This window comes from Ursus arctos, unplaced genomic scaffold (genome assembly GCF_023065955.2).
Source record: "Ursus arctos isolate Adak ecotype North America unplaced genomic scaffold, UrsArc2.0 scaffold_17, whole genome shotgun sequence".
NCBI lineage: Eukaryota > Metazoa > Chordata > Mammalia > Carnivora > Ursidae > Ursus > Ursus arctos.
The window spans coordinates 21,999,057-22,008,073 of NW_026622841.1; the positions used below are offsets into that span (position 1 = coordinate 21,999,057).

General features: G+C 36.7%; 1 long non-coding RNA gene across 1 annotated transcript in view; it reads right to left on the reverse strand.

The window, feature by feature from the left end:
- Window positions 1-7,721, reverse strand: part of LOC123000906 (uncharacterized) — a 171,037-nt gene extending 163,316 nt beyond the window's left edge. Inside the window, exon 1 of the long non-coding RNA XR_006409279.2 lies at window positions 7,645-7,721. This is a non-coding gene — a long non-coding RNA (uncharacterized LOC123000906). The remainder of the gene's footprint in view (window positions 1-7,644) is intronic.
- Window positions 7,722-9,017: the final 1,296 nt, after the last annotated feature.

The window sequence follows — 9,017 nt, forward strand, 5'->3', positions numbered from 1 at the left end:
CAGTTTATAACTGCTGTCATTTTTCAAAGAAGAGAATGCATAATTTTGATAACATTTAATTACACTTAATAATGTGGATGGTCCTCATCTGATCAGTTAAAGGCCTTAATAGTAAAATACTGACCCTCCCTAAGGAAGATGAAATTCTATCGGCAGACTGCCTTCAGACTTGAACTACAACATCAATTCTTCCCTGGTTCTTCAGCCTGCCAACCTACCCTGCAGATTTTGAATTGCCAGCTTCCACAATCATGTGAAACAACTCCTTAAAATAAATCGCTCTGTAGAGAGACAGACACATGATATTGGTTCTATTTCTCAGGAGAACCTTAACACAGGACCTGTCCTCTTTCTGTTCTTATATTTTATTCTCCTGTCAAATGTCTGTTCCTATCATTTCTGTTGTTAAAATTATTTTTAATACAGTTGATAACTTATTTCTTGATATCTAAAATATTTTCTTTTTTCACATCTTATTACTTTGGTTAAGACCTTCAGCATGTCTTATAGTAACGATAGGATTCTTACCACTTTACTGATTTTATTAGAATTGTTCTATTTTTCTAATATTTCACCATTAAGTATAAAAGTATTTGTTTTATAATTTTCTTTCTCATTTCCTTAGTTGAAGGTTTAATTTTAATCTTTGTTTCTAAAATACATATTTAAGATTAAGAATTTCCATCAGAAGGGTACCTGGGTGGCTCAGACTGTCTGCCTTCAGCTCAGGTCATGATCCCAGGGTCGTGGGATGGAGTCCTGCATGGGCTTCTTCCTCAGTGGGGAGTCTGCTTCTCCCTCCCCCTGCTCACGTTCTCATTCCCTCTCTCTCTCTCCCTCTCTCAAATAAATAAAATCTTTAAAAAAAAGAATTTATGAGAACCTTTCTCCCTCTTCTAAATATAATTTTTTCTCTATTTCCATCATTTTGCATGATTTCAAACAAAAGAAAGGGTAGATGCATGTCTGATATCTTGATACAATGTCCTATTTTCTTTCTATAAATTCCCATTATAATTAGATGCTATTTAATTAGGTAATTCTTGAGCTGGTCTAGTCTGTAAAGCATTTACTTGCAAGAAGTGATTTAGAGGATGCTATAGTAGTTATTTCTGCTCACTAAATATTTCTCTACTCTCTGCTTTCTGAACACTAGCCTTTGAATTTAAGCTTGGCCATATAATTTGTTGGGCTTATAAAATGTAAGCAGAAGTATCTTGTGTCACTAGCACATAAACTTTAAGAGCCAGTTCATGATTCACCTTCCCTGTATTATGGTGATTAGAGAAGCAGGCGTCAAGATACAGCACCCATTGGTTGTACCCGTAATGACTAAAAAGCAACGTCACCTGCTTACCTTATAGGACCACGAGACATGGGCAGAATTAAACTTTTGTGTTCAGCTCCTGAGAATCTGGGAGCTTGCCACTACATCATAGCCACCCCTAATTGATACATGAGCTCAAATAACCTCTTTTCATAGAGATCTTAAATCCCCTTTCACTAGAGAGGTTACTCTCGCAATAAATGAGTAGGCATTTTTTTCTCCACAGGGTCACAAAGAGTAAAGATAGAATTATATTCCCCAACAATGATTGACTAGTTCTATCTCTGGACTATGAAGGATGAAAGTAGAAAAAAAATATTTTATTAGAAGATTTAAGAAAAGCTAATTCTGGAAGGAACTGTGGTCGAAGACCAGTCCTTCTAGAAAAGCAATAAGCACGGTGTTTGGTAGATAACTATTGAATTTTAACTGAGTGATAATTCATACAACCACTGCAAGCTCAATGTGGCCTCTGCTAGTGTCCCTCTAAATCACCTCTGATGGCACTCTTTCCTGTGTACAATACTTACTGATCTGGAGAGGGAGGTAATATATTTGCTTCCCATCAGTATGTAGGAAGTCTTGTGCTTTTGCATAAGATATTATAAAAGCTAATCATCACTGTCTTTAAAGACTACATAATCATTTCCAGAAACTACCAACTCCCACTCTCCTCCTATACACAGAAGAACAGCAGGGAGGAAGATTACCCTAACTGAATGAACTCAGAGACACAACTCTGTGCTCTTACTCATCCAAAACGTATCTATTCTCATTGTAGGCTCCATCATATTTATCTGCACAAAGACACATTTATGAGGTCATCTGACTTTCTTAATAGTTCACTCTGCCTCCAGAGAATGAGTAAATACATCTTCATCCAATTGTGGTAGCAAAGGCTCCTTCTCACAAAAAAATCTGTCTTCACAGGATACCTGGGTGGCTCAGTCGGTTGTGTGTCCTACTCTTGATTTTGGTTCAGATCATGCTCTCAGGGTTCTGAGATCGACCCTACATCAGGCTCCACACTCAGCATGGAGTCCACTTGAGATTCTCTCCCTCTCCCTCTGCCCCTCCTCCCAACACACTTGTGCTCTCTCTAAATAAAATCTTCAAAAAAAAAATAATGAAAAGAAATCTGTCTTCACATGTTATGAATTCAGAAGCATTTGTGAGAATGTAGAGCAAAAATTTTTTTAAGCAAAATACCTACCAGGTATCCCAAGATTATGGCACATAGAGCTAATTTGATCACTTTCTAAATACACAACCACTGTATTAACCACAGACAAGTAAAACAGACAAACTGATTCCTAAGTCATTTCAGAGTAATGAATCTAATACATCATCATTATTTGGAAGCTAAATGTTAGATGTGTAAGTTGTTTTATAACCATTGAATGTAAACTTCTTTATGCCCTATGCACATCAAAGAAGTAGTCCTTTCATTCTTTGAAGGAGCAAAAATAGGGAAATTCAGGTATGCTTTGTTACAGAGCAATTTATCATACTCAGTATAATATCAAGCTATGATAAATCCATACAGCTTTTCCCATCAAACATACATTTTAGCAACTGATTACTCAGATATTAGGTGAATCAAATACTATTAAATGAGGAAAATTTTTAAAGCATATTTTCAACCAACTTGCTGCTACAGTATGAACACAGTATTATTAGAGAAGTGTCACAGGTGATGAAATAAAAATACCCGGGCAATTAACCATTCTCTTAATAAGTCATAGCTAAGGTATACATTTGTGATAAAGTTCTAATGTTCAGTCCTGTAAAGTTAAGTTGCATTCACTAGAAGTAACATTAACTGGAAACTGTCACGGGATAGTTGAAGTACATCAAATTGTTGTGTGACTATCAAGTAAAATATTATTAGAAAACAGATCTCCAGGACTGGACTAAGTCAAAGGGAAAAACCAAATATGATTACCTGTAATGATGAACTCAGAGCGACACTAAAAACTCTACTGAACAGAAGGCCTACAGTGGCCTCTTTTATTATTTAAGTGAAAGACACTATAAACAACTCTTTGATAGTCCCATGCTGGGCTGTTGTTCTAGCCCAATCAGACTTGATTAGGAGTGCACGTTCAGCCTTTATGAACACCTGTGTCTAAAGCCCACAAATAATTAGCTTAGCCATACCATTTCACTCTAATAATGGTGTAATTTGCCACGCCTTTCAGGCTTCGGACAGCTGGTGCTATTGAAAAGCACCTCAGGATTAAGCCCTGACTCCCAGGCCTGAGTCTTTGGGGGTTCTTAGGTATCCATGGCAACACACTTAGACTGCAAATTATCACCTCTAGTAATAACTGGGACAGTCTATCTTTATTTTATTTGAGTTATCCATAGAAAAAGATGATGCACAGAAAATCACTGGAAATCTTTAAAATAAACACAATATACATATATATTACCTTATCAATAAACTTTTAAGATTGTGAAGGCCAAGGAATTTTTTAAAAAATCATACCTGTTCAAAGTTCATTTAGTTATTTAATAGAGATCTATCAAAAGATAACTGAGGAAAAATGAGGCTCACCACTGAATCTGTCAGTGCTAATTGATGCTGTTACCTACAGCTCCATGGAAATCTAAAGGTAAATTATTATCTTGAAAAGCTCCTGAGCTGAAAGCAACTTTGTGACTGCTGTACTTTCATCTGAGTCCTAGAAGGTTATAAATTGGACAGCCTAGAAATGCTGATGGCCATACTCTGATTTCCTGCAGCTTCCCAGCACTTCAATTGGTAAGTTCCATTAACACAAACATGGCAGGCAGGTGGGGCTAACTCCTGACTCACCTCAAATGCTGGCCAGTGATATATCAATCTATGGAATTTGCAGGAGACCAAACAGGTAATTCTCATATCAGGCTATACCACATACACCTCAAACAAACAAACAAACAAACAAACAAACAAACACAAAGGCTCTGCATACTGCTACATTTGTTTAGGATGGGAGGCAATGGGCGTTCCTTTTCTCCTTAACAGAAAATTATTTATTACATATACACTATTGAATTTCAAGGAATTGCCGTTAAGTACAGTGTAGATTGCACAGGATACCATTGTGGTTAAATGCTTGAGCTCTGGAGTCAGACTACCTAGATACAATCTAAGCCCCACCATTTAAACTCACTGTAGGACTTGGGACAAGCCAATTACCCCCTCTTTGCCTGCTGTCTCATCTGTACAATAGGAAGAATAATAATACCTACTTCAGGGAGATAAGGTGAGAATTAATGAGATGTTGTACATAAAAGGCTTTCTGCAATATTCTGGCACATGGTAAACAACAAATATCAGCTACTTTTGCTAATTGTGATAGACTTGGAGATCTGCCACCCAGATCCCCCTTCAAGGTAACACTTATCACCCTACCCAATAGCAGACAGTCTCCAGCTGTCAGCTACTGAAGGTTTTGCTTCAGGTGCGCAGTCTCTTCACCCAAAATCAAGCACTTCTGGAATCAGCCCACATCCAAATCAATGAGTGAGATGAGGGTGTGAAGACCCAGGCATCTCGGCCCAGCAGAGGCCACCTCTGGAGTAAACCCTCTCTGGTTAACTAAGGCTCTGTTGAAACTGTGTGGCAGTTCCACATCCCCCTTCCTCCCAAGGTTACTGATCCCTAATAGATACCTTGCATGATAAACTCCCTCTTTTCTTCCATCTATAAGTCCTTCTTCATTAGAAAAGAAAATAACAATTTACACTAGAGACTGAAGAAGGAAATTAAGTTAGTCTTGCAATTCTAGAACAGAAAAACTTCACAGTAAGGGATTCTTAAGTTTTCAAAGCATGGAAAAAAGAAGAGAGTATTATTTTGGATTGTGTTTCTCAAATTTGGCTCTTTTCACATATTTTTGAGGGAGGGAGTTGTAAGTTTCCTATGATTACGTTTTCAATTTGGTGTTTTATTTTGTTGATAATGTCAACCAAATTAGTGCACTCTTATTCATGATTACCACCTGGATAAACCATTTTATGTAATAGTGCTACCATATATCACGGCATCTGCACTTGTACTTCTGATCCGTGCGACACCAAGTAAAGACCACCATGTTTAAATTTTCATGTGGAGTATCTCAGATTGGATCCTCAGAACATTTCCTATGAGATCTGGGAGTTGTTAATGTTGGGAACACAGGTTCAGAGCAGTGATTCTCAAGATAGTGTGGTGTGATGAGGTAGGGATGGTGACCAGGAAGATGCATGTAGTTTGAAAAAGCACCTTCAAAATACCTATTGATTTCATAATACAAACTCCTTAAAGTCAAACTCAAAAATACAATTTTAGCTGATGGGAAGTAGCAGAAAACTGACTGTAGATTCATGCTAGAGAGCTTAGGATAAACTTCATTATGAAACACTGGCTTAGACGTAAAGGAGAATAGTAAGAAACATGTGCCGAAGATGCCCTGTCAGCAGATAACCTGCAACACTGATAAACAGCACTGAAAATAGTTTTTACATTTAAGATTTCAGAGAACATTTCTGGATATTGCAAAATAACAAAATCAACATTATTAAATTCAGTTTAACAAATGATGTTGATGTTATATCCTAGAGGATACAAAATAAAATGAGGTGCAGCTCCTATTTCTTTAGGAACTGCTCAGAGTCAAGCAAAAGAGCATCCCTCCCAAAGCAGATAACTGCAACTCAACAGGTTAAATTACTCAATGGGGTCACACGTAAAGTTTCTTCACAACAAAGCAAGGAACAAGTAAACCTAATGGTAGCACTGGTAAATGACATAGAGAAATATTCAAATTTTCTTTGAATCTTGAAAGATGAAGCAAAGGTCTGTGAACCAGAAAGTAAGGACAGGTGCCCCAAATTGAGAGAACAGCATAACTGTTAAACAAACAAACAAAAAAAAGTGCTGGTGCATTAAAGCATTAAATTGCTTCAGAAATTTGGAAAACAGCAAGAAGGCAAAAAGGAAGGATACCTGATGCAGTCATAGTTCTTTGATTATCTGAGGACAAGTGATACAATGCTTTCAACATCACGCAAAGGACTCTGAGTTTTCGCAAGCAGGCACTAGGTACTAGGTGTCTGGCCACAATTTTTTTAATATCAATAATCACTCCATGGTTCTAAAAGACTTTAGTAAGCATGAGGGGTAGAGTGGACACTACACAACTACTAGAATGGGGCTAAAATTTAAAAATAAAATCTGGCAACACAAAGTGCTGGCTGAGCAACTGGAATGCTCATGCACTGTTAATGAGGAAGCATAACAATTTCCCATACAATCTAACAATATAGCTCTGAAAAATTTTGTGAGTTATCAAACAGTATGCTACTGATTTCTAAGTTTGATTCCATTATGATCAAAGAAAAAATTCTGTATGCTTTCAACTATTTTTAATTTGTTCAGGTTTGTTTCACAGCCCAGGATATGGTCTATTTTAATACGAGACTATGGACTCTGGGAAACAAACTGAGGGTTTCAGAGGGGAGGGGGGTGGGGGATTGGGATAGGCCAGTGATGGGTATTAAGGAGGGCACGTATTGAATGGAGCACTGGGTGTTATATGCAAACAATGAATCGTGGAATGCTACATCAAAAAATTATGATGTACTGTATGGTGACTAACATAATAAAAAATTAAAAATAAACCACCTGTTCATTTCTTATACCATATACAAGGATTTATACTTGTATACAGCAGGGAGGTGTGGAAAAAATGGGTCTACATCTCTCTTGTCTGGGCTGAAGTAGTATGGATAAATTTCCCGAGTAATTTGCAGTGGTGGTTTTAAGACTGAATGCATTTGTCAGAATTTATTATTAAGGACATGACACATTGAGATTATTCCACAATTATGATTCACCTTCTCTTTCTACCACACCACGTGTATAACTTCTATGGTTATTTTAACTTTGAGATTTTATAATTTGTCAAGACATGCACTCTGTTTTAATGTTTGCCTACTTACTTTTTTAGTTTCTTAGTAGCTTAAAAATAGAGTTTTAATTAAATTTCTTTTTACATTATAGAGACGCTTAATTGCAAGGAAATATTTTGCCAAAATGTGTATTTTATTAAGGTCTGGCACTTCTATAAAAACCAATGTTCCATATAATAACAAGAAATTGCCCTAACTTGAAATGAAAATAATCACACCTGAAAGACAGTACTTGGAGGTGTTTGAGCTGAAGATCAGGTGGATTTCAACAATTTCTTTAAAACTATTTTTACCATCAGAAGAAACAGGAATTTAAAAAGTGATGCGTGAAGTTTTATATATCTTAAATTATACAAGCACACGTATACACATACCCATTTACTGGAAATGACAGCCCTCTTCCGCAAGTGTTCAGACCTGCGTGGAGTCCTGAAGGAAGATAAGGGCAATGCCTGCCTGGATAGAACAACTGCTTTGTATCTGTTCAGTATTCAACTTGCCATATCAAGTTCACTTTCACATGGTGCTTTTGGAGAACACCTCACTATTCACAATCATGAATCAACAGTCACCATCAAATGCAGGAGCCAGCAACCAACTACATATTTACAAGGTATAAATTAAAGGGCACCACTCGCCCTCAATAGGTTCCCTCTATAGTGAAATTTGCCCATGATTTTGGGGGAAGTTCAGATCCTTATTTTGTCTGGGGTTTTATTTTTAGTCCTTAAAAGCCCCACATGTGAATGTAAATACCATTGCCAAGTTGGCACTTTACATAAATTCCTCTAGGGCAGAATCATACCTTATTCAAATCTTTGTACACTTATGCACAGAACATAAAATGATGTCCAGTCAAGTTCAGGAAATTATTCCATTTATAATTCTCTTTCAATTCTTCTGTAACACCAAAGAAAAATCTTGGTTTACTGTTTATTTTTTAACTTGTCCAACAGGAGGTAATATTCTTTTTAATAAACTGAGAACAAATCTCATGCAAAGAATCAAGAAGAGGCCACAGTACCTATTTAAAATATAGTCTTAAAATTTCTTAGTTTTTCATCTGTTTTCTCTTTATGACAAGTGCTGCTGGTCTTGCATTTATGAGAACAAAGGCTACTTGCTTGTATGTAGATTACGTCAAGAATGAAAAGTGAATAAAGCTCAATTAGACTGGGGGAGGAGTTCTCTTGTCCAGGAAAATATACTACTAGAACTCGGTTCTAAGACACAAGAAACAGAGAGATGATGGAATGGTTGAAATGTGCATTCCATGGAAGAGAAAAATATGGACAAAGGCATCAAAACGTGGAGAAACAGAACCTATACTTCTGAACTATAGTTTAAAATGATGGGTCAAAGAATACGCCAAAGCCTATGAACTTTACCCTAAATCTGTAGGAAGCCAGTTCAGTGTTATAAGCAGGGTGGGCGATGATCATATTTACTATTTAAAAAGATCAATCAAGGAGCAATCTGGCAACTGGACTGGAGGGAGAAGAACAAGTAGCCTAAGAACTGAGATAGAAAATATGTGCTGGAGAAGGAGGAAGTATGTGTCTGGAGGTGCATTTGTTCTTTTATTGCCATTTCAATTTTTTGATGGTGATTGTTCTTTCATGATTCTCTATATCTTCTTGTATTTTGACATTGTGTTTTTCTAGAAACATACTCCTTTACCTCAGTTTTCCAATCAGCATACAATTGCTCCTTTTATTTTGTCTTTATATTTCTACTTTTACAGATT